The sequence below is a fragment of the Pseudophryne corroboree genome, chromosome 6 (assembly GCF_028390025.1).
Source record: "Pseudophryne corroboree isolate aPseCor3 chromosome 6, aPseCor3.hap2, whole genome shotgun sequence".
In the NCBI taxonomy this organism is placed as follows: Eukaryota; Metazoa; Chordata; class Amphibia; order Anura; family Myobatrachidae; genus Pseudophryne; species Pseudophryne corroboree.
Genome location: NC_086449.1, coordinates 50,645,604 through 50,671,790, shown reverse-complemented (window position 1 = coordinate 50,671,790; position 26,187 = coordinate 50,645,604). Strand labels below are relative to the sequence as shown.

Genomic DNA, 26,187 nt, shown 5'->3' with positions numbered 1-26,187 from the left:
TAAGTCCTGAATAAGAGTACTCTACATTTTGATAAGTACAGTACATGGAATCAGATGTTGTAATAAATACTTTTTTGTACATTAATATTGATGCTTTTCCAATAAATATTCCATTATACAGTATGGTACAGTACATGGGGGTAACTATAGTATGATGTGACGTTATGGGGGAGAAATACTGTATACACTAAATGTACAGTAAAATGTTTTTTACTTATTACAAACACACAAATCCCAGATGGAAATCTGTTATACACAGCAGACAGCTTATGGTGACAGAATTTACCTATTGTATCCCCACCCATAGTCGTGGTATATTTTAGATTGCCTAATGAGACACTTCTGCAGCATTGCCAAGGATTAATGTAAAACCTGTGTGCAAACAGTATCTCTATTGAATGCAAAGTACAGTAACAGTACAGTATACAGTATTACCAGAGCCGTACCTGACCAACATGATGCCCTAGGCTACATTTTGGCTGATGCCCCCTTGCACAGATGCTAGTTCTGCCTCTAACCCTGCACCCCTTTCCCAGCACCATTACCCATTTTGGCACTCCTACCCCTATATTTTAAATAGGAAAAATGTGCACATTTAGAGCCAGCCCAAAACAGTGCATGTTCTTGCTGGGAAGGGGCATGGTAACACAATAATTCCCCCAGTTGAAATGACACAACACAGTACTGCAACTTTATTCACATTATATCATGCAATAGTGTCTCTTATTCTCGTTACATCATATGATAGTACCACATTACTCCTAACAGTATTGCCCCTTATTCACATTACACCCCACCACATTGATCTTTATTTACATTAGACCACAGGTTCTCAAACTCGGTCCTCAGGACCCCACACAGTGCATGTTTTGCAGGTCTCCTCCCAGAATCACAAGTGAAATAATTAGCTCCACCTACTGTATGGACCTTTTAAAATGTGTCAGTGAGTAATTAATACACCTGTGCACTTGCTGGTTTACCTGAAAAACATGCACTGTGTGGGGTCCTGAGGACCGAGTTTAAGAACCACTGCATTAGACCATGCAGTAGTGCCCTTTCTTTATGTTACGCCAGAAAATATTGTAGTACACCTTATACACATAATGCCGCACATTAGTAATGCATTTCATATTTAAATTTTCATATTTCATTTCATAGAGCCGCAGTCACACACAGAATATAGGCGTGTAGCATCTCATTTTATTCAGCAGAAGCTGATTATTCCCCGTTTGGCTAGTTTGCCGGCTCTGTATATTACAATAGAAAAAAATAATAGTGTCAGTGAAAAAAAACACCTCATGACAGATACTGTACAGAAGCTCATGTCTAAATGTACAGTAAGCAGTGATACCTTGCCATTGGCTTTATATTAAGCCTTAATGGCAAGGGGACTTGGCCGCAGACTTACTGTACTGTACCACATCCCTAACTTTAATAGACCACACTGTTGCTTAAACTCCTTGTTTTGTGTCTGTATACTGTACATTATACAGCATTTATTATTTGATCATTCTACGGGACCTCATTGCCTCTGTGTACTGTTATTTTAGCTAGGGGATTGTGATGCTCCTTCAGCATTGCACCGTAGCCTGCAAAACTTATGCCATCTCTCACTCCATATCCGAGCGCTGCCTGCCACGTGGTGGAGGTTCAGGGGCGGGGGCCATTTTGCCAGTGTGCTATGAGATAGAGTCCGGTGTATCGTAATATGCATAGACCTCGCTTATGCCTATCGCCCCTGTGTATTTTAGCTAGGGGATTGTGATGCTCCTTCAGCATTGCCCCGTAGCCTGCAAAACTTATGCTATTTCTCACTCCATATCCGAGCGCTGCCTGCCACGTGGTGGGGGTTCAGGGGCGGGGGCCATTTTGCCAGTGTGCTATGCGATCAAGTCCGGTGTACCATAATGTGCATAGACCTCGCTTATCCCTATTTCCCCTGTTAGCTAGGGGATTCTGATGCTCCTTCAGCACTTCCCCGTTGCCTGCAAAATCTATGCCGTCACTCGCTCCATAGCTGAGGGTCTTCATGGGGCAAGGAGTCACAGGCGGTAGCCATTTCAATTGAGTCTGCCCTGCTACAAAATTGTATGTGTACCGTATGGTGCATAGAACCTTAACAGTACATCTGCTCCTGCAGCTTTGCCCTGGTTTATGTGAATAAAAATAATAATAAAGTGTCTGGAAAAAACTAACATTCATTCGTACTTTAGGAATCGAACACGGGACTCTGAGTATAGGAAGTGGAACACTTCACCACTTTGCCGCAGACAGATGAATAAAGCCATTGGTTTTGATTATGCAATAATGGCTACGGAATTAGGATGCTAACATACTGTACAATATTCCTAATATCATTAGGCAATAATTAACTTCTAACAAGTCCATTTGCGTCAGTGTACACTACTGGTTTTATGTTGCTTTGTCTGTGGGACTTGGACGCTTACATATTCCTAAAGTACTGTAAATGGACCATATATGCTGTACTATTTGCGTCTGTACTGTATATACTATATTAAATAATGCAGAATGAGACGCTGTACATACTGTATGCAGCGTAACGAGACACACTAGTAAAGTAGTCCTTACTATATATTTCAGTATTTTTATTTTATGGGAGACCACACGCATTCGCAGTGGTGATTGTAAAAAGCGACATCTGGTGGATGATCGCAGGTATTACATGTAAAGGTAACGCCCAACGCCCTGTCTGCCTCCGTGCGATAAGATACGCCTCTCTGTGACTAGGCGCGCCTCCCTACGCCCCAGTACGCTGCGTATGCTCGATCGGGACAAACGCCTCAGCCAATCAAGATAAAGGTGGCTACATCTGTATGTGGGTGGTCAGTTTACTTTAAATGTGACACAGGTTTTAAGTCTACTTCCTAGGGCCTCATTCACACTTCTATGCAATGCTGATGTTCCTGCAACTGAGCGATTATCAGTAGACTGCACACGTCCCAAGCTACTCTTGCAATGCCAATCGCAACCAGGAACAAAAATATAGTGCTATGAATTGTGTGAGGGAGGGGAGGTGAGGGGGAGGGGGGGGGCAAAATCAATATCTTGCCTAGGGCCCCATGAGGTCTAAATCCAACTCTGATGAGTGGAGGATAATATGAAGAAGCAAAGAGTGTTTAAGTATGTTCTATAGAACTCAATAGGACACTCCAAGCAACAAAAAGATTGTGTTTAATGAGGGATGTTGGAGGAACCTATTTTAATCTTGGGGGATCTATCCATACTGGAACTATATTACAGTATCCTCCAATAATGAGTCTTCCCTTTGTCAGCTTAGTCAGGTAGGTACAGAAGGAAGCCAGAAAGGTAATTAAGCCCACATTAGGGGTATAAACTGAGGCAGTAGTATGACCTAGAAGAATGTGATAGAATTATTTGAAATTACCTTGAGGGTCTGTTATGAGTCACCAGCATGACTCATCACTTCAACGGGTTATGGCTGTTGCTAAGCAGCTGGGATGCTGCGTAACTCTGCTGCATGGGCCACTGGTCCGAACCGGTTTATTTAAGAAGCTTTGGGTTATAAAACCGCCACTTATGATCATGTTTATGACTATGCCCAAAATTTAAAAGGGCAATGCTTTTATTACCCATCTCTAGCTAGTAAAAGCATTGCCTTTTTAAATATTGGGTATAAACACAAACAGTAGTGCTGGTTTTTACAACCCAATGTTTCCTAAATTAACCACCAAGTGTAGTGGAGGAGCATATTGAGAAGAGCGCTAAGAGACCAGGGGCAAGGTGAGCAGCACATGGATACTAAAAATGACCAAATTGCAGTAGAATTGGAGGACAACTGGAATATTGCCAATGTGAGAGCGGAGTAAGGGTGAAAAAAACCCATAACAGTAAAATCATGGCAAGTGAGGGGTATTGCCGAGGGGTTGATGCCTCGATGAATGACCAAAGCCACAAAGATCCCTAAGGAGAGAACCTAGGGCGAGGTCATGGAAATGACAGGACACACCAGGGAATGTGTAAAAACCATACTAACAAGTAGGGATGATGAGTAAGTGGAGAGAGAGGAAAAGCAAAAAGAAAATGAGGTAAGGAGGGAGCAGGAACAGCTGCTATGAGAGGGGGAAGGGAAGCAAATTTACCAGAGAAGGGCATAGGGCCTAGAATAAATACTGTAATAATACAGAAGGGATCATCTGATCCCATCACCAAGATCATATAATCATTTAAAAATCTCTCCTGAAGAGGACCACACCAGTTACATATACACATCCCAGTGCAGGGAGTCCAATGGATAATGGACTGGGAGAGGAGGATTTTGAAAATGTAAAGTCAAATGTGGAAATCCCATAGATAGTGACCCTGATCCTTTGTTGTATGCTATGCCACTGTGGCAGGGAAAACGCGCAATTTGTGATTACGCTCAGTGAGTATTCAATCGCAAGTGAATGACAGGAAGTGGCCGTTTCGTGGGAGGTAATGGGGAGTGGTGGCAAAAACACCCATCTCCAGCGTGTCAATGAGTCTGTATTAAAAGATCTACAGTAATTAAACTGACAGCCAATAGGTATAAGGTCAACATGGTCAAAAGGTCAACAGGTTAAAGGCAGACAGTATATAAGTTCAACAGGTACAAAAGGTGGACACAGAAATGCTTGACACGTTTTATTTTCATTGTTTAACCATATGTGACCACCATTAGTAGAAACGCTTCACTCGCCATGCTTCCGGCTTACTACAGGTAATCCTTTGTGACATGGATTGTAAATTAAGCAAAAGTTGAAAAAAAACTGAATCCCCCCCAAATTTTTAACTATTGTCATGTCGACCCTTTGAACCCATCAAACAGAGGCCTGTTGACCTATCATCCTAATACCGTCTCAGTTGTAGCATCTATTCTGAGTGACCACAGACCCATTGCTTTCTGAGTAGGGGGAGAATTGGGCAGATGACCGCTCTGGGAAGAGAATGGTGTGATAAGAAACATACATAATATGGGACTGTCAGTCTCTACTGATTCCCTGAATTAATATCTGATCAAATAACTCACAATACATGACCGTTGTCAGTTTCTGGCTACCTACACCTGTTACAGACCGCACTCTGCTCACCTGTGACTGGGAATTTTACTGTAAGGGGAACCTCAAGATTCCACCACTCAATTTTGCACTCCCCTACCTCAGGCTCCTGCTTCAGTCATAAATCTACTGCTGCCCTGCTTTGTAGGTCAAATCTCCCAGATTGTTTAGCTTATGTCAGGGGTGATAGTGACACTAAGGAGTTTGTTTGCAAAAACTGATTTGCTGTAGCTGCTGAGTAGTCACTGCTGACAACTCTCATTATCCTCCCTTGTGGGAACCCCTGACAGGAGAGAGAGACAGCAGCACATGATCACACACAGCAGGGTCCTCTTATCTGTACTGGTGTGTACTCATCCATAGTATGCTGCTGCTGCTGCTGTTGCTGTTAAAGGTAAGAATCGTTAGTAATCTTTCTGTAGTTAAACACATTTCTTTAATTAGACTATCTGATGTTAGTAATGAGTCTGTTAATGCTGTAATGGTATGGAAAACAACACATACAATAAATATAGGTAGTGTCTACAAGATAGGAAAAAACGGATAATTCGAGACAACAGTCTCAAATTTCACAAACCGGCACTGATTAGTTATGTTTCATTAAAACCAGTGTCTCTTTAAAGCTGCTGAGTAAAACAGCTTGCTAAACTGCACAACAAAAGCAATTAGAACAAAGAAAAATAACTCTGCGCTTAGAAACACTTTATGGATTTATATACGTGTGGTCTGTCATGTAGAATAAATAACTCAGTGAGACTTTGTATATTGATACATATTAACAATCTTTGATAAAAAGTAACATTTATCACAACATACAAGTATTAGTAATTTAGTAGCTATTATACATAAAAGATCTAGTAAATAGTAAATGAGTGATTAAAAGCTTGTAAATCAGCACTAAAAGTTACACTTTGTATAAAGGTGTAATTTAATATTTATAGACACATCATAAGAAGGTGTAAAACGTTACTCTCCTATTTGGTATTTATATATAGTTGCACTGGCGTCCCAGTGTATTACTAAAATGAATGTCCCGCAACAGATTCACACTAATTACAGTCTCATGAAGACAGCACTTGAATATAATTACCCCTTGTTGGTTCCTGACGGTTCCGTTTAGCAATATTACACGGGGTATACTTGATGCTTAATAGCGCTGTACAGAACAGCCCCGCTGGGAGATGAATGTGTCCCCACTCTCCCGTCGATGCTGCCCGCTGTTACACTCTACGGCTTGTTAATTGTGTAATGATATGCGGTCCTCGCGGCGGAGGTCAGCCCAGAATCACCCGGCATACAGCAACAAGTCCCAGTGGTGGTTAATGCTGATGCTGTTTGGTGGGATCTTGTGCATTCACCCGTGATGTTACTCAGTGATCCGGACCTTTGTAGCAGAGGACGCAGGGTTCAGCTGAGAATAGCCGGGTGTAATTACAGTGGTGTGCGGGAGCTGTTCGAAGTGGCGGTGAATACCAGTTGGAGAGTAACTTCAAAAAAGTGGGCGTCAACGCGTTTCATCTCCTAGCAACCGGAGACTTCCTCAAGATCCGTCTCCGGTTGCTAGGAGACGAAACGCATTGACGCCCACTTTTTTGAAGTTACTCTCCAACTGGTATTCACCGCCACTTCGAACAGCTCCCGCACACCACTGTAATTACACCCGGCTATTCTCAGCTGAACCCTGCGTCCTCTGCTACAAAGGTCCGGATCACTGAGTAACATCACGGGTGAATGCACAAGATCCCACCAAACAGCATCAGCATTAACCACCACAGGGACTTGTTGCTGTAGGCCGGGTGAGTCTGGGCTGACCTCCGCCGTGAGTACCGCATATCATTACACAATTAACAAGCCAGAAGAAAGAAGGGATTGGTGCCGCACAGGATGGTATAAAATTATTTGGAATGGGCTCTTAAATAATTTGTCCCTTGTAGACCAACAGTGCAAATATATTGAACTTGCCTGTATAGGTAAATAAGGTAATTGTTGGTGGTGCACCCAGAGTCAATGGTATATGGTGAGGTTGCGAAGAGAAAGAGAGACTCTTTGTTGGGGCACGCTTGAAAGACTAAAACTTAACTTTTAATACAAAATAGATTATAATATGGTACACCAAAACAAACACACATATAAAAATTAGCTAATAAAAATGACAGTGACACCTGAGGTGAAAATATTAGAGAGTAAGTTTGATTGTCACAGGATGATGGATAATCTGTTAGGTATTAAATGCATAAATGTTGCATATGTTGCAAACATGTTGAGATTTATAATCCTTGTATAGTTACCTGTGAGAAAAATATATCCAACCTGGTAATGGTTTAATCTGCTACTTAGAAATTAGTGTCAAGGGAATACCATAGATGGGAAAGCTAGTGCTTAAGACAAAAATGGACAAAAAATCAACAAAGCTCAATGGCTAGGAGAGAAGAAATATAAGGTGTGAAGATTGGTAATGATCAAAGGTTACTCCAAAACCTCCGTTTGTCACAAATACTGAGATATTTGTTACTACACCTGATATTCCCTAGCAGTCTCCCAAATAGGTACTAATCAGGCTATTCACTGCTTAGCTTCCAAGATCAGGCGAGGTTGGGCGTACCCAGTGAAATATGGTAGTAAAAACCCCTTGATTGTGAATACAATGGTATATGGTTATTGATGTATACCAAAGAAGTACTTCTATAGTTCACTATTGTGCCCAGTCCTTTTGTTGCTTTAGAATTAACAAATGGACAAGATAACTGGCATCAAATTGTGAAAAGTACTGTAGAATAGTAGAGTCTAGGAAACTTGTAGGTACAGGTCCCGTCTTCTATTCTCTATTGTCAACCACATATCTCACATGGTAGAGAAGGGATCAAAGAGACGGGTTTCCTGTGCCCAGAAAGAATAGGAGTGAAATTACACAGATATCTTAAGCCCTGACGACAGTAAATGATAAAGAATTTAAGGTTCTTCACTGAGTGATTAATATTACTCAGATGGAATAGACAAATAGCAGATTACGCAAGGATTACACAGTCAATTGAAAAGGATTTCACATTATACGATACCAGTGGATGAGTGGGCTGAGCCGTGCACTGCTCAGCTCCACAGGACACAGACGGCCGTTTCACCGGATGGTGGCTTGTTCACTGTGTGAAGAAGTGGTGGAAGGCAGGGTATTTAAGTCAATAGTGGGAGTGGTCTAATTGGATGGACCAATAATAAGACAGGGGAAGGGGTGGAGGTAATGTTATATAACCTCCTCCATGTCAGTTCCTGTTTCAGGACCCGGAAGTGATATTATGTGACCTCAGTAAGCAGTCTCTAGATATCTTTATCTATTAGGACTTTATTTTGAGAAAAGTTTAATACAAATAAAGTTAAAAAATTGCTGAGGTCAGTTATAATATAGTAGGTAGAGAATAGGAGGGTTATTAGAGTGATAATTTTAATGTGGACGCATCGTCAGACAAGTATGCGTCACTTCCGGTCACGGAGGCCGGAGGTCGTGTAATGCCGTGATGAGGAGAGTTTGAATAGGTTAGTATATAAGTCTAACAAAACCCACAATCGCAGGGTGGGCCTTGCCTAGAGGGAAGATAAACGAATAGTTATAGTATCATTGCCCATACCGGAATATGCCCCGCATGAATTGGCGTGGACACGTCGTCCGGCAGATATACGTCACTTCCGGTCATGAAGACCGGAAGTCGTGTGGAGCCGTAATTTGAATAGTTAAATAAAGTTAGTTATAAGGCTCGCTATTACAGAGTGGGCCGGGTCAAAGGAGTAAGTAACGGGGTGGCTGTGATGGCATAGCCTAATGCGGAAAGAGACCTAATTGTTTGGAAGTGATGTAGACGTAAAGTTACATCACTTCCTGTTGGGAAAATGTGCCGTGGAATTCGGCTTTGTGACCGGATATGACGAGGACGATGTCCTGCAAAGAAAGTGTCCGTATATATCAGTTCATGTTTAAAATAAGACCGGATATACCGTGTGTACCATGAGTATGGGGGAATTAAAGGGTTATATAAATGGCTGGTAAATAGGTAAAAATAAACATAAATGAAATTCATTAGGTGACAAGAAATAGAATTAAAATTAAAAGGAAAGAAAATCATAGTGGAAATAAATAATATATGAATTAATCTTTAAATCATAGATACCCTGTGTGTATATATTAGGTATATAGGTTATAAAGTAAAATGGTAATGAGAAACGTGACAGCTTGCAATTATTAACAAAGAGTGACAGGGATGAAATTGAGCCAAATAAAAGTAAGGAGTTTATTAAAAAGATTGTATTGGTAATTTTAATTGGACTAATGATAATAGTGGGTTAAAACTGAATTGGAAGTGTGGGTGTAAAGTGAGGGACAATATGTTGAAGATGAAAAAGTTGGGTTAAATTTGGTATACCAGATTAGAGAGAGACCTAAGGCTTTATGTAAATAAATGTGTGTGAGGTAAGTATAAGGGTGGGATTGATTGGAGGTGCCAAAAGGGGTGGTGTAGAGATGGTGTGGAAGTGTGATGGTTCTGGGTATGGAAGGAGGGAAATAAGGGGAATGAATAGGTGTGTTAATGTGTAGGTGATATGATGCTATAAGCTAAAGAGAGGGGTGACAATAGTGGTATGGGGATGAAGAGAAAAAGTGTAGTGTAGGTAAATGATTATTGTGAAGGTGACTGGTTGAAATTTTAGGAAAATATGGTTTATAGGAAATTTTTTGATAGAGGATGATTATTGTGTGGAAGTGGAAGGTACAAGGATTCAAATAAAGACTCCATAATTAATATATTCATTCATGCCCATTGGAGCAAGGCAATTGAGTTTAAAGGTCCATTCTGATTCATGTTTTAAAAGTTCTTGCATCAGGTCTCCTCCCCGTATTCCTAGGCTCACTTTTTCCAAGCCAAAGGCTTTAAGTTCTTTGGGATTGGCCTGATGATGGTTAAGGAAATGGCGTGCCACTGATGTTACTTTTTTCATTTTTTGAAGATCGGATGTTGCATTTCTCACTGAGCCTACATGTTCCAAGATGCGTTGTTTCAAGGCTCTAGTGGTAATGCCAACATATTTCATATTGCAACTGCATGATATACAGTACACCACCCCAACTGCATTGCAGTTGATAAATTGGTTGATGAATTTTTCTTCACCATATCGGTCCAATACTGATGATGTCTTGACCATATGTGGACATGCTTTGCAGGTTCCGCATGGGAAGGACCCCTTAATAGTTGACTGTTTTTTGGGGTTTTTGGAAAAATGACTGCTTGTGAGTTTATCTTTAAGATTTCTAGATCTTCTCCAACTCATGGAGGGTTTAGGTCCTATACTTTCTGCCAGATCTTTGTCTAAAAGTAAGACTGGCCAGTGTTTGTTGATGGATTCCTGTATCTCCCTCCACTCTCTGCAGAAGGTGCCCACGAATCTGAGCTTGTTGTTTTGTTCCAAGTGTTTTTTGGTTGTGGTATGTGGAAAGATCAATGTGTCCCTTGATACCTGGCTGACATGCCATTTAGCTTTTTTAATTGATCTGTGACTATAGCCACGTTCCCGTAATCTTACTGTTAATTCCCTACTTTTCTGTAGGAAGGTTGAAGAGTCTGAGCAGTTGCGTTTTAAGCGTAGAAACTCCCCCTTGGGGATATTTTCTACTGTAGGGGGGAAGTGCGCACTAGTCTGGTGTAGGAGACTATTGGTAGATGTCTCTTTGCGATACAGTTCAGTTTCTATCTGGTCATTGGGTGCTCTGGAAATTAAAAGATCCAGAAAGCACACCGAATCTTTACTGATGTGATGAGTAAGTTTCAGATTGTACTCATTGGTATTGAGTTCCTCAATGAATGTCAGTAGCAGTTTTTTATCACCTTCCCATATTAGGATGATGTCATCGATGTAGCGCCACCACGCAACTACATGTCGAGTGAATCTCTCATTCTTTGGATGCATCACAATTTCTCTCTCCCACCAACCTAGATATAGGTTTGCGTATGTTGGTGCGCAAGCTGCCCCCATCGCTGTGCCGCGAGTTTGAAGGTAAAACTTGTCGTTGAAAGTAAAGTAGTTCCTTGTTAATATGAATTCCAAAAGTTCAATTAACAAGTTATGAAAATCGTTGGTACCAGCCATTTCAAGAAAATATCTGACTGCTTTTAATCCAATCGCATGTTTTATACTAGTGTAAAGCGATTCCACATCGAGTGTGACCAACAGATGGTTGTCATCCAGTTGTACATCATGTAATTTTTGGAGTACATCTGTTGTGTCTCGTAGGTATGAGGGCAAGTTGAGTACATGCTGACGTAAATGTAAGTCCAGGAAGATACTTGGCTTTTCCAGTATTCCATTTTGTCCGGATACGATTGGTCGCCCTGGTGGTACAGAAAGATTTTTATGAACCTTCGGTAGAAGGTACAGAGTTGGTGTTTTGGGTTTGGCGGTCATAAGATACTCAGTTTCCTCTTTGGTTAATATGCCTTGAGAGTATGCCCGGTCTAAAATCCTGTTAAGGGCGATCCTAAAGTTGTCTGTTGGGTCAAAGGTTATTTGTTTATAACACTCTGTATCTCCTAATTGTCGCATTGCCTCAATGATATACATTGTTTTTGGCCATAGGACAATGTTGCCCCCCTTATCAGAGGGCTTAATCACTATGTCAGACCAAGACTGTATTTCTCGCAATGTTTTCCTTTCTATTTTGCTTAAGTTGTCATCATAAAGTGGTTTGGATTGGGACTTAGTATGGATTTTATCCAGGTCACGGGCTACTAATTCTTGGAATACTCTGGTTTCGGGTGAGATGTGTTCTGGAGGGAAGAAAGTAGATTTTTTCTTACATCTAGGTCTTGAAGTTGTGTCCATGGTTGACAGATCACCAGTTTGAAGTTCTTCAAGTGCGGCTAAGGCCTCTATTTCTTCTGTGGTGAAGGATTCATCAAACGTATTCGGTTCCATGTCATTCGACCGAGAGGATTCCTGACGTGATGCGAAGAATTTTCTGAGAAGTAGTTTCCGCCCAAAGAGTTTTAGATCTTTTTCCCAATGGAAGCGATTTAGTGGTTGTGTGGGCGTGAAGGATAGTCCTTTCGAGAGGAGGGTGATGTGATCGACAGTGAGGGTTTTGTCTGAGAGATTAATGACTCTGAGATTAGCCTCCTGTGTTACTTCCTCCTGTTGTTCCTTACTGGGTATCTGGGTTCCCAGTTGGTTTGATCTCGTTGATTTCTTAGTCCCCCTCCTCGTCTTCCTCTTTGTCGAAGTCTTGGTCTTCCTCCCCTCCTGTCTGATCCTAAAAAATGAGTCGATGTATAATTGTTGGAATCATCCCTGTAGTTGTAGGTTGCACTTTCCATATTGCTAGAGTCAGAGTATTCCTCTCCTCCTGATGATTCTGCCTCAGAAGAGGTGTATCTATCTTGCGACTGATTGTATTCCCTACGTGTGGGTGTTTTGCTCCAACGAAATATGTTGCCTGTCTTAAAGTCCCGCATGTCTCTCGCAAATTTGCTTTTCTTTCTTTCGATAATTTTTTGTTCATAGGGTTCAAGTTCTTTCTTAATTTTTTCAAAAGTTTGTTGGAATTTGGTGTTGGTCTCCCATTCTTCAAGACTTTTTCCCAGGTCTTCTATTTCTTTTTCACATGCATTCAGCACTAGATGATTGTGCTTAATTAGAATGGCCATGAGATCTTGGGAGCATTTTAAAAGTACTCCTTCCCATTCCGTGGTTAGGCTGTCCGTGGTTAATTGAAAGGTTGGAAAGATTTTAGGTCTCAGACCTCGTGGTGTAATTTTATTTTTTGCATAACTTTCCAAAGTTTTGACATCCCATGTAGATCGCATCCTCTTCTGTAGACAGGATCTTAGTTTGTTTAAATCCGAGTCCCACCCTGAGTTGCCTGGGGGCAAATCTGTTCCACTATTGAAAATGTCTTCCACACTTTGTAGTGACGCATGTCTACTACTCAATTCATTGCGGAGGCTAAAAGAAGCCATATTGTTCTTGTTTTGTTTTTTTTTTTTAAAAAATTCTATATATTTTTTATTGTAGGATGAGATATTGTGCCAAAATATGGGACAGATATACGTCTTTATATTGGTGTGTGTGGTCAGAGAGTGTACTACAACAAATTATGCCAGTAATTGGCCTAAATGAACAAAAATGTTCTGTCCGTGCTGGCGCCTGAAGCTGAAGATCAAATCAGCATAGGTAGACAGAAGAAAGAAGGGATTGGTGCCGCACAGGATGGTATAAAATTATTTGGAATGGGCTCTTAAATAATTTGTCCCTTGTAGACCAACAGTGCAAATATATTGAACTTGCCTGTATAGGTAAATAAGGTAATTGTTGGTGGTGCACCCAGAGTCAATGGTATATGGTGAGGTTGCGAAGAGAAAGAGAGACTCTTTGTTGGGGCACGCTTGAAAGACTAAAACTTAACTTTTAATACAAAATAGATTATAATATGGTACACCAAAACAAACACACATATAAAAATTAGCTAATAAAAATGACAGTGACACCTGAGGTGAAAATATTAGAGAGTAAGTTTGATTGTCACAGGATGATGGATAATCTGTTAGGTATTAAATGCATAAATGTTGCATATGTTGCAAACATGTTGAGATTTATAATCCTTGTATAGTTACCTGTGAGAAAAATATATCCAACCTGGTAATGGTTTAATCTGCTACTTAGAAATTAGTGTCAAGGGAATACCAGAGATGGGAAAGCTAGTGCTTAAGACAAAAATGGACAAAAAATCAACAAAGCTCAATGGCTAGGAGAGAAGAAATATAAGGTGTGAAGATTGGTAATGATCAAAGGTTACTCCAAAACCTCCGTTTGTCACAAATACTGAGATATTTGTTACTACACCTGATATTCCCTAGCAGTCTCCCAAATAGGTACTAATCAGGCTATTCACTGCTTAGCTTCCAAGATCAGGCGAGGTTGGGCGTACCCAGTGAAATATGGTAGTAAAAACCCCTTGATTGTGAATACAATGGTATATGGTTATTGATGTATACCAAAGAAGTACTTCTATAGTTCACTATTGTGCCCAGTCCTTTTGTTGCTTTAGAATTAACAAATGGACAAGATAACTGGCATCAAATTGTGAAAAGTACTGTAGAATAGTAGAGTCTAGGAAACTTGTAGGTACAGGTCCCGTCTTCTATTCTCTATTGTCAACCACATATCTCACATGGTAGAGAAGGGATCAAAGAGACGGGTTTCCTGTGCCCAGAAAGAATAGGAGTGAAATTACACAGATATCTTAAGCCCTGACGACAGTAAATGATAAAGAATTTAAGGTTCTTCACTGAGTGATTAATATTACTCAGATGGAATAGACAAATAGCAGATTACGCAAGGATTACACAGTCAATTGAAAAGGATTTCACATTATACGATACCAGTGGATGAGTGGGCTGAGCCGTGCACTGCTCAGCTCCACAGGACACAGACGGCCGTTTCACCGGATGGTGGCTTGTTCACTGTGTGAAGAAGTGGTGGAAGGCAGGGTATTTAAGTCAATAGTGGGAGTGGTCTAATTGGATGGACCAATAATAAGACAGGGGAAGGGGTGGAGGTAATGTTATATAACCTCCTCCATGTCAGTTCCTGTTTCAGGACCCGGAAGTGATATTATGTGACCTCAGTAAGCAGTCTCTAGATATCTTTATCTATTAGGACTTTATTTTGAGAAAAGTTTAATACAAATAAAGTAAAAAAATTGCTGAGGTCAGTTATAATATAGTAGGTAGAGAATAGGAGGGTTATTAGAGTGATAATTTTAATGTGGACGCATCGTCAGACAAGTATGCGTCACTTCCGGTCACGGAGGCCGGAGGTCGTGTAATGCCGTGATGAGGAGAGTTTGAATAGGTTAGTATATAAGTCTAACAAAACCCACAATCGCAGGGTGGCTAAATGGCATGTCAGCCAGGTATCAAGGGACACATTGATCTTTCCACATACCACAACCAAAAAACACTTGGAACAAAACAACAAGCTCAGATTCGTGGGCACCTTCTGTAGAGAGTGGAGGGAGATACAGGAATCCATCAACAAACACTGGCCAGTCTTACTTTTAGACAAAGATCTGGCAGAAAGTATAGGACCTAAACCCTCCATGAGTTGGAGAAGATCTAGAAATCTTAAAGATAAACTCACAAGCAGTCATTTTTCCAAAAACCCCAAAAAACAGTCAACTATTAAGGGGTCCTTCCCATGCGGAACCTGCAAAGCATGTCCACATATGGTCAAGACATCATCAGTATTGGACCGATATGGTGAAGAAAAATTCATCAACCAATTTATCAACTGCAATGCAGTTGGGGTGGTGTACTGTATATCATGCAGTTGCAATATGAAATATGTTGGCATTACCACTAGAGCCTTGAAACAACGCATCTTGGAACATGTAGGCTCAGTGAGAAATGCAACATCCGATCTTCAAAAAATGAAAAAATTAACATCAGTGGCACGCCATTTCCTTAACCATCATCAGGCCAATCCCAAAGAACTTAAAGCCTTTGGCTTGGAAAAAGTGAGCCTAGGAATACGGGGAGGAGACCTGATGCAAGAACTTTTAAAACATGAATCAGAATGGACCTTTAAACTCAATTGCCTTGCTCCAATGGGCATGAATGAATATATTAATTATGGAGTCTTTATTTGAATCCTTGTACCTTCCACTTCCACACAATAATCATCCTCTATCAAAAAATTTCCTATAAACCATATTTTCCTAAAATTTCAACCAGTCACCTTCACAATAATCATTTACCTACACTACACTTTTTCTCTTCATCCCCATACCACTATTGTCACCCCTCTCTTTAGCTTATAGCATCATATCACCTACACATTAACACACCTATTCATTCCCCTTATTTCCCTCCTTCCATACCCAGAACCATCACACTTCCACACCATCTCTACACCACCCCTTTTGGCACCTCCAATCAATCCCACCCTTATACTTACCTCACACACATTTATTTACATAAAGCCTTAGGTCTCTCTCTAATCTGGTATACCAAATTTAACCCAACTTTTTCATCTTCAACATATTGTCCCTCACTTTACACCCACACTTCCAATTCAGTTTTAACCCACTATTATCATTAGTCCAATTAAAATTACCAATACAATCTTTTTAATAAACTCCTTACTTTTATTTGGCTCAATTTCATCCCTGTCACTCTTTGTTAATAATTGCAAGCTGTCACGTTTCTCATTACCATTTTACTTTATAACCTATATACCTAATATATACACACAGGGTATCTATGATTTAAAGATTAATTCATATATTATTTATTTCCACTATGATTTTCTTTCCTTTTAATTTTAATTCTATTTCTTGTCACCTAATGAATTTCATTTATGTTTATTTTTACCTATTTACCAGCCATTTATATAACCCTTTAATTCCCCCATACTCATGGTACACACGGTATATCCGGTCTTATTTTAAACATGAACTGATATATACGGACACTTTCTTTGCAGGACATCGTCCTCGTCATATCCGGTCGCAAAGCCGAATTCCACGGCACATTTTCCCAACAGGAAGTGATGTAACTTTACGTCTACATCACTTCCAAACAATTAGGTCTCTTTCCGCATTAGGCTATGCCATCACAGCCACCCCGTTACTTACTCCTTTGACCCGGCCCACTCTGTAATAGCGAGCCTTATAACTAACTTTATTTAACTATTCAAATTACGGCTCCACACGACTTCCGGTCTTCATGACCGGAAGTGACGTATATCTGCCGGACGACGTGTCCACGCCAATTCATGCGGGGCATATTCCGGTATGGGCAATGATACTATAACTATTCGTTTATCTTCCCTCTAGGCAAGGCCCACCCTGCGATTGTGGGTTTTGTTAGACTTATATACTAACCTATTCAAACTCTCCTCATCACGGCATTACACGACCTCCGGCCTCCGTGACCGGAAGTGACGCATACTTGTCTGACGATGCGTCCACATTAAAATTATCACTCTAATAACCCTCCTATTCTCTACCTACTATATTATAACTGACCTCAGCAATTTTTTAACTTTATTTGTATTAAACTTTTCTCAAAATAAAGTCCTAATAGATAAAGATATCTAGAGACTGCTTACTGAGGTCACATAATATCACTTCCGGGTCCTGAAACAGGAACTGACATGGAGGAGGTTATATAACATTACCTCCACCCCTTCCCCTGTCTTATTATTGGTCCATCCAATTAGACCACTCCCACTATTGACTTAAATACCCTGCCTTCCACCACTTCTTCACACAGTGAACAAGCCACCATCCGGTGAAACGGCCGTCTGTGTCCTGTGGAGCTGAGCAGTGCACGGCTCAGCCCACTCATCCACTGGTATCGTATAATGTGAAATCCTTTTCAATTGACTGTGTAATCCTTGCGTAATCTGCTATTTGTCTATTCCATCTGAGTAATATTAATCACTCAGTGAAGAACCTTAAATTCTTTATCATTTACTGTCGTCAGGGCTTAAGATATCTGTGTAATTTCACTCCTATTCTTTCTGGGCACAGGAAACCCGTCTCTTTGATCCCTTCTCTACCATGTGAGATATGTGGTTGACAATAGAGAATAGAAGACGGGACCTGTACCTACAAGTTTCCTAGACTCTACTATTCTACAGTACTTTTCACAATTTGATGCCAGTTATCTTGTCCATTTGTTAATTCTAAAGCAACAAAAGGACTGGGCACAATAGTGAACTATAGAAGTACTTCTTTGGTATACATCAATAACCATATACCATTGTATTCACAATCAAGGGGTTTTTACTACCATATTTCACTGGGTACGCCCAACCTCGCCTGATCTTGGAAGCTAAGCAGTGAATAGCCTGATTAGTACCTATTTGGGAGACTGCTAGGGAATATCAGGTGTAGTAACAAATATCTCAGTATTTGTGACAAACGGAGGTTTTGGAGTAACCTTTGATCATTACCAATCTTCACACCTTATATTTCTTCTCTCCTAGCCATTGAGCTTTGTTGATTTTTTGTCCATTTTTGTCTTAAGCACTAGCTTTCCCATCTCTGGTATTCCCTTGACACTAATTTCTAAGTAGCAGATTAAACCATTACCAGGTTGGATATATTTTTCTCACAGGTAACTATACAAGGATTATAAATCTCAACATGTTTGCAACATATGCAACATTTATGCATTTAATACCTAACAGATTATCCATCATCCTGTGACAATCAAACTTACTCTCTAATATTTTCACCTCAGGTGTCACTGTCATTTTTATTAGCTAATTTTTATATGTGTGTTTGTTTTGGTGTACCATATTATAATCTATTTTGTATTAAAAGTTAAGTTTTAGTCTTTCAAGCGTGCCCCAACAAAGAGTCTCTCTTTCTCTTCGCAACCTCACAATTAACAAGCCGTAAAGTGTAACAGCGGACAGCATCGACGGGAGAGTGGGGACACATTCATCTCCCAGCGGGGCTGTTCTGTACAGCGCTATTAAGCATCAAGTATACCCCGTGTAATATTGCTAAACGGAACCGTCAGGAACCAACAAGGGGTAATTATATTCAAGTGCTGTCTTCATGAGACTGTAATTAGTGTGAATCTGTTGCAGGACATTCATTTTAGTAATACACTGGGACGCCAGTGCAACTATATATCAATACCAAATAGGAGAGTAACGTTTTACACCTTGTTATGATGTGTCTATAAATATTAAATTACACCTTTATACAAAGTGTAACTTTTAGTGCTGATTTACAAGCTTTTAATCACTCATTTACCATTAACTAGATCTTTTATGTATAATAGCTACTAAATTACTAATACTTGTATGTTGTGATAAATGTTACATGTTAACAGTCTTAGATAAAAAGTATCAATATACAAAGTCTCACTAAGTTATTTATTCTACATGACAGACCACACGTATATAAATCCATAAAGTGTTTCTAAGCGCAGTTATTTTTCATTGTTCTAAATGCCTACAAGATGCAGACAACCCAGGGTTCACAATAAAATAACATTTAATACACCAAAATCATAATTTAGGGATGAATTCATACAAGGTTGAATTGCATTTGGAATTTATTGCATATTGTATTTATCGTTAATATTGTGTGAGAAGAAAAGAAATATCACAGTGAATATATATTTCAAACAAGAAACCCCGTATTGCAGACAGCAATGTTAGTTTCAATACTTGCAAAACTTCCCAAAAGATATTACTCAGAGGCGTAGCTAGGGTTTTGGAGCCCAGGGCAAGATCAAAAATGGCGCCCCCCCCTCCCCTCCCCAAAAACAAAACTAAAAAGGAAAGTATGTGCCCACACCACCGGTGTCACTGTATATAAAGATGAGGGTGTGTATGTACAGATGTAGGTGCAGTGGTCGAAGAGGAATTTTTGAAGAGGGAATGAAATAGTGAAGGTTGCAATTATGCGCGCGCCTAAGGCGCGCTCCGGAAAAGGGGGTGTGGCCACTCAAAAGGGGCGTGGCCTTCAATGTAGTAGGTCTCCTTATACTATCTAGTACTGGTGCCCCTTTCACATTACAGCACACGGTATGAGCCAAAATTCCCATAATGGGGTATATTCAAATGAAATCAGATCCATTCCAACATGCATTTGTCGGAATGAATCTGACAACCCCTATTCAAATCTCATCTCAATTCGACTTTTTCAAGTGGAATTGAGATGAGTGACCCTGGAGGAGGAGATGAGGGAGGTGTGGGGGGGGGGGGGGAGCCACGGGGGACAGCCAGAGGATGTCAGTGCTACAGTAGTGCTGCAGAAGGATGTCACACAGCCGCCCAACCTCACGGCAGTGTCCACCCGGCTCCAGCAAGCTTGCTGGAGTTGGGTGGACGCTGCTGTGAGCGGCACGGCTGTGTGACATCCTGCTGCAGCGCTGGGCTGTAGCGCTGATCTCCTCTGGCTGTCCGTGGCAGTCCCCCGTCTCCCTGCGGCTCTCCCCCCTTTCCTCCTCTGGGTCCGCATCTCAGTCCAACATCTTTTGATGTCGGACTGAGATGGTTGAAAAGGGGGCTGTAAGCACGTGGATCGGCAGCTATTCTGCCGAACCACGTGCTTTTTGACAAGTCAAATTCACCGAATTGGCGAACATATTGAATAGGTCTTATCACGATTCGACCTTAAAAAGTAAAAAACTACTGTCTTTTCTACAGACGGCAGTTTTCGACTTCAATTGAATATACCCCTAAAGCACACGGTATGAGCCAAATTCACATTATAGCACACGGTATGAGCCGAAATTCACATTATAGAGTGAGGGGATCCTACCCCGCTCAATTAACTAATCCTGTGGGGCCCTTAATTAACTAATCCTGTGGGGCACTGTGGTGAGGGGAGCCTACCCCCTTAATTTACTATTTGCAGAGTTTAGCAGCGGAAGGGTTGCAGCGGTTTCTCACCCCAAGCTGCGGCGCTTCTGCCACCTCCGACACTCAATGTCTTTGGTGCCACCCGGGATGCAGAGCACCGCACCGGGGATGCACCCTTTTCAGTGTGGTCTGCTGCGCTATGTAGGGGGATCTTCTCTCCTGCTGCAGGATCCTGAAGTGCGCCGTCCTCCCCGTTGTTCTGCACCATCTTCTTTAAGCCAGCCAGGGTCTTCTGTGGGTCCTTGCTCCGGTAAGCGGGTGTCCTCCGCGATGCCGGTGATCCCGTTGCTGGTCAGTCTCCTCCTTTGCTGCAGGGTCCCGCTCCACTGAAGGTTGGATGTCCTTCCCCGGTCCTGCGGCTGGCTGGACTCCTCCTCTTCCACGGTGTCTTCTCCACTCAGCGCGGACGGCTCTGGTTGCTCTGGTGACAGGCATAGGCAGCTCCTCCCTGGCGTTGGTCCTCTCCTGGTCCTGCGGCTTGCTCCCTTGCATCTCTTCAGCTTGTGCGCATGTCTCGGCTCCTCCTCCTCCAGTCTTCGTGAATCCTCCAGGGCTCCTTCCTACATGCTGCTGTCTGCCAATTAAAAAATATATATACTTCCGGGTCTGTGGAGAAGTGCCGCTACTTCGACCTACATACAATAAATTATATATATATATATATATATAGATATAGATATAGATATATATATATATATATATATACATACATACACACACACACACACACACACACACATGTATATATATATATAAAATTCCATGAAAAGAGCCGCAGCACACTTCCAAGTCAATATGTAGGTGCCAGGTCAGATAAATAATACAGTACTGTCCATAAACTAAAGAATCCCACAGGAACCAAGTTCAGGATAGACCAGCACACTGTTCAAATCATGAGAAAGACTTTCTGTAATTTAATAAAGTGCAAAATATGCAAACATGCAGCACAAGTAATTAAGCAGCAAAGTGTCATATGCAATGATATACTCAACATCCCATTTTGGTATGTTGAATATATCATTGCATATGACACTTTGCTGCTTAATTACTTGTGCTGCATGTTTTCTTTTTTTTGCACTTTATTAAATTACAGAAAGTTTTTCTCATGAATTGAACAGTGTGCTGGTCTATCCTGAACTTGGTTCCTGTGGGATTCTTTAGTTTATGGACAGTACTGTGTATATATATATATATATATTAGAGATGAGCGGGTTCGGTTCCTCGGAATCCGAACCCGCCCGAACTTCATGTTTTTTTTCACGGGTCCGAGCGACTCGGATCTTCCCGCCTTGCTCGGTTAACCCGAGCGCGCCCGAACGTCATCATGACGCTGTCGGATTCTCGCGAGGCTCGGATTCTATCGCGAGACTCGGATTCTATATAAGGAGCCGCGCGTCGCCGCCATTTTCACTCGTGCATTGAGATTGATAGGGAGAGGACGTGTCTGGCGTCCTCTCCATTAGAATAGAGATAGATTAGATAGAGAGAGAGAGATTGTGCAGAGTCGCAGACAGAGTTAGTTTACCACAGTCAGTGACCAGTGCAGTTGCTAGTTAACTTTTATTTAATATAATATATCCGTTCACTTCTCTCTGCTATATCCGTTCTCTGCCTGAAAAAAAAAACGATACACAGCACAGTCAGTCACACAGTGTGACTCAGTCTGTGTGCACTCAGCTCAGCCCAGTGTGCTGCACAGTCATCAATGTATAAATTAAAAGCTTATAATTAATTGTGGGGGAGACTGGGGAGCACTGCAGGTTGTTAGCAGGAGCCAGGAGTACAATTATATTAATTAACAGTGCACACTTTTGCTGCAGGAGTGGTGACCAGTGCCTGACCACCAGTATAGTATTGTTGTATACTACTAATATCTCTTTAAATATCAACCAGTCTATATTAGCAGCAGACACAGTACAGTGCGGTAGTTCACGGCTGTGGCTACCTCTGTGTCGGCACACGGCAGGCAGTCCGTCCGACCAGAATTGTATTATTTATTATTATATACCTACCACCTAACCGTGGTTTTTTTTTCATTCTTTATACCGTCATAGTGTCATCCTAATTGTTACGAGTATACTACTATCTCTTTATCAACCAGTGTACAGTGCGGTAGTTCACGGCTGTGGCTACCTCTGTGTCGGCACACGGCAGGCAGTCCGTCCGACCAGAATTGTATTATTTATTATTATATACCTACCACCTAACCGTGGTTTTTTTTTTCATTCTTTATACCGTCATAGTGTCATCCTAATTGTTACGAGTATACTACTATCTCTTTATCAACCAGTGTACAGTGCGGTAGTTCACGGCTGTGGCTACCTCTGTGTCGGCACACGGCAGGCAGTCCGTCCGACCAGAATTGTATTATTTATTATTATATACCTACCACCTAACCGTGGTTTTTTTTTTCATTCTTTATACCGTCATAGTGTCATCCTAATTGTTACGAGTATACTACTATCTCTTTATCAACCAGTGTACAGTGCGGTAGTTCACGGCTGTGGCTACCTCTGTGTCGGCACACGGCAGGCAGTCCGTCCGACCAGAATTGTATTATTTATTATTATATACCTACCACCTAACCGTGGTTTTTTTTTCATTCTTTATACCGTCATAGTGTCATCCTAATTGTTACGAGTATACTACTATCTCTTTATCAACCAGTGTACAGTGCGGTAGTTCACGGCTGTGGCTACCTCTGTGTCGGCACACGGCAGGCAGTCCGTCCGACCAGAATTGTATTATTTATTATTATATACCTACCACCTAACCGTGGTTTTTTTTTCATTCTTTATACCGTCATAGTGTCATCCTAATTGTTACGAGTATACTACTATCTCTTTATCAACCAGTGTACAGTGCGGTAGTTCACGGCTGTGGCTACCTCTGTGTCGGCACACGGCAGGCAGTCCGTCCGACCAGAATTGTATTATTTATTATTATATACCTACCACCTAACCGTGGTTTTTTTTTTCATTCTTTATACCGTCATAGTGTCATCCTAATTGTTACGAGTATACTACTATCTCTTTATCAACCAGTGTACAGTGCGGTAGTTCACGGCTGTGGCTACCTCTGTGTCGGCACACGGCAGGCAGTCCGTCCGACCAGAATTGTATTATTTATTATTATATACCTACCACCTAACCGTGGTTTTTTTTTTCATTCTTTATACCGTCATAGTGTCATCCTAATTGTTACGAGTATACTACTATCTCTTTATCAACCAGTGTACAGTGCGGTAGTTCACGGCTGTGGCTACCTCTGTGTCGGCACACGGCAGGCAGTCCGTCCGACCAGAATTGTATTATTTATTATTATATACCTACCACCTAACCGTGTTTTTTTTTTTCATTCTTTATACCGTCATAGTGTCATCCTAATTGTTACGAGTATACTACTATCTCTTTATCAACCAGTGTACAGTGCGGTAGTTCACGGCTGTGGCTACCTCTGTGTCGGCACACGGCAGGCAGTCCGTCCGACCAGAATTGTATTATTTATTATTATATACCTACCACCTAACCGTGGTTTTTTTTTTCATTCTTTATACCGTCATAGTGTCATCCTAATTGTTACGAGTATACTACTATCTCTTTATCAACCAGTGTACAGTGCGGTAGTTCACGGCTGTGGCTACCTCTGTGTCGGCAGTCGGCAGGCAGTCCGTCCATCCATAATTGTATTATTATTATAATATATACCACCTAACCGTGGTTTTTTTTTCATTCTTTATACCGTCGTCATAGTGTCATACTAGTTGTTACGAGTATACTACTATCTCTTTATCAACCAGTGTACAGTGCGGTAGTTCACGGCTGTGGCTACCTCTGTGTCGGCAGTCGGCAGGCAGTCCGTCCATCCATAATTGTATTATTATTATAATATATACCACCTAACCGTGGTTTTTTTTTTCATTCTTTATACCGTCGTCATAGTGTCATACTAGTTGTTACGAGTATACTACTATCTCTTTATCAACCAGTGTACAGTGCGGTAGTTCACGGCTGTGGCTACCTCTGTGTCGGCAGTCGGCAGGCAGTCCGTCCATCCATAATTGTATTATTATTATAATATATACCACCTAACCGTGGTTTTTTTTCCATTCTTTATACCGTCGTCATAGTGTCATACTAGTTGTTACGAGTATACTACTATCTCTTTATCAACCAGTGTACAGTGCGGTAGTTCACGGCTGTGGCTACCTCTGTGTCGGCAGTCGGCAGGCAGTCCGTCCATCCATAATTGTATTATTATTATAATATATACCACCTAACCGTGGTTTTTTTATACCACCTAACCGTGGCAGTCCGTCCATAATTGTATACTAGTATCCAATCCATCCATCTCCATTGTTTACCTGAGGTGCCTTTTAGTTCTGCCTATAAAATATGGAGAACAAAAAAGTTGAGGTTCCAAAATTAGGGAAAGATCAAGATCCACTTCCACCTCGTGCTGAAGCTGCTGCCACTAGTCATGGCCGAGACGATGAAATGCCAGCAACGTCGTCTGCCAAGGCCGATGCCCAATGTCATAGTACAGAGCATGTCAAATCCAAAACACCAAATATCAGAAAAAAAAGGACTCCAAAACCTAAAATAAAATTGTCGGAGGAGAAGCGTAAACTTGCCAATATGCCATTTACCACACGGAGTGGCAAGGAACGGCTGAGGCCCTGGCCTATGTTCATGGCTAGTGGTTCAGCTTCACATGAGGATGGAAGCACTCAGCCTCTCGCTAGAAAACTGAAAAGACTCAAGCTGGCAAAAGCACCGCAAAGAACTGTGCGTTCTTTGAAATCCCAAATCCACAAGGAGAGTCCAATTGTGTCGTTTGCGATGCCTGACCTTCCCAACACTGGACGTGAAGAGCATGCGCCTTCCACTATTTGCATGCCCCCTGCAAGTGCTGGAAGGAGCACCCGCAGTCCAGTTCCTGATAGTCAGATTGAAGATGTCAGTGTTGAAGTACACCAGGATGAGGAGGATATGGGTGTTGCTGGCGCTGGGGAGGAAATTGACCAGGAGGATTCTGATGGTGAGGTGGTTTGTTTAAGTCAGGCACCCGGGGAGACACCTGTTGTCCGTGGGAGGAATATGGCCGTTGACATGCCAGGTGAAAATACCAAAAAAATCAGCTCTTCGGTGTGGAGGTATTTCACCAGAAATGCGGACAACAGGTGTCAAGCCGTGTGTTCCCTTTGTCAAGCTGTAATAAGTAGGGGTAAGGACGTTAACCACCTCGGAACATCCTCCCTTATACGTCACCTGCAGCGCATTCATAATAAGTCAGTGACAAGTTCAAAAACTTTGGGTGACAGCGGAAGCAGTCCACTGACCAGTAAATCCCTTCCTCTTGTAACCAAGCTCACGCAAACCACCCCACCAACTCCCTCAGTGTCAATTTCCTCCTTCCCCAGGAATGCCAATAGTCCTGCAGGCCATGTCACTGGCAAGTCTGACGAGTCCTTTCCTGCCTGGGATTCCTCCGATGCATCCTTGCGTGTAACGCCTACTGCTGCTGGCGCTGCTGTTGTTGCCGCTGGGAGTCGATGGTCATCCCAGAGGGGAAGTCGTAAGCCCACTTGTACTACTTCCAGTAAGCAATTGACTGTTCAACAGTCCTTTGCGAGGAAGATGAAATATCACAGCAGTCATCCTACTGCAAAGCGGATAACTGAGTCCTTGACAACTATGTT

The 26,187-nt window shown here is 41.6% G+C and overlaps 3 pseudogenes; 1 reads left to right on the top strand and 2 right to left on the bottom strand.

Moving 5' to 3' along the window:
- Positions 1 to 7,562: 7,562 nt before the first annotated feature.
- LOC134937508 (5S ribosomal RNA) lies at positions 7,563 to 7,681 on the bottom strand (annotated as a pseudogene).
- A 6,241-nt stretch (positions 7,682 to 13,922) lies between these two features.
- Positions 13,923 to 14,041, bottom strand: LOC134937506 (5S ribosomal RNA; annotated as a pseudogene).
- Positions 14,042 to 17,881: 3,840 nt separating this feature from the next.
- Positions 17,882 to 18,000, top strand: LOC134937504 (5S ribosomal RNA; annotated as a pseudogene).
- Positions 18,001 to 26,187: the final 8,187 nt, after the last annotated feature.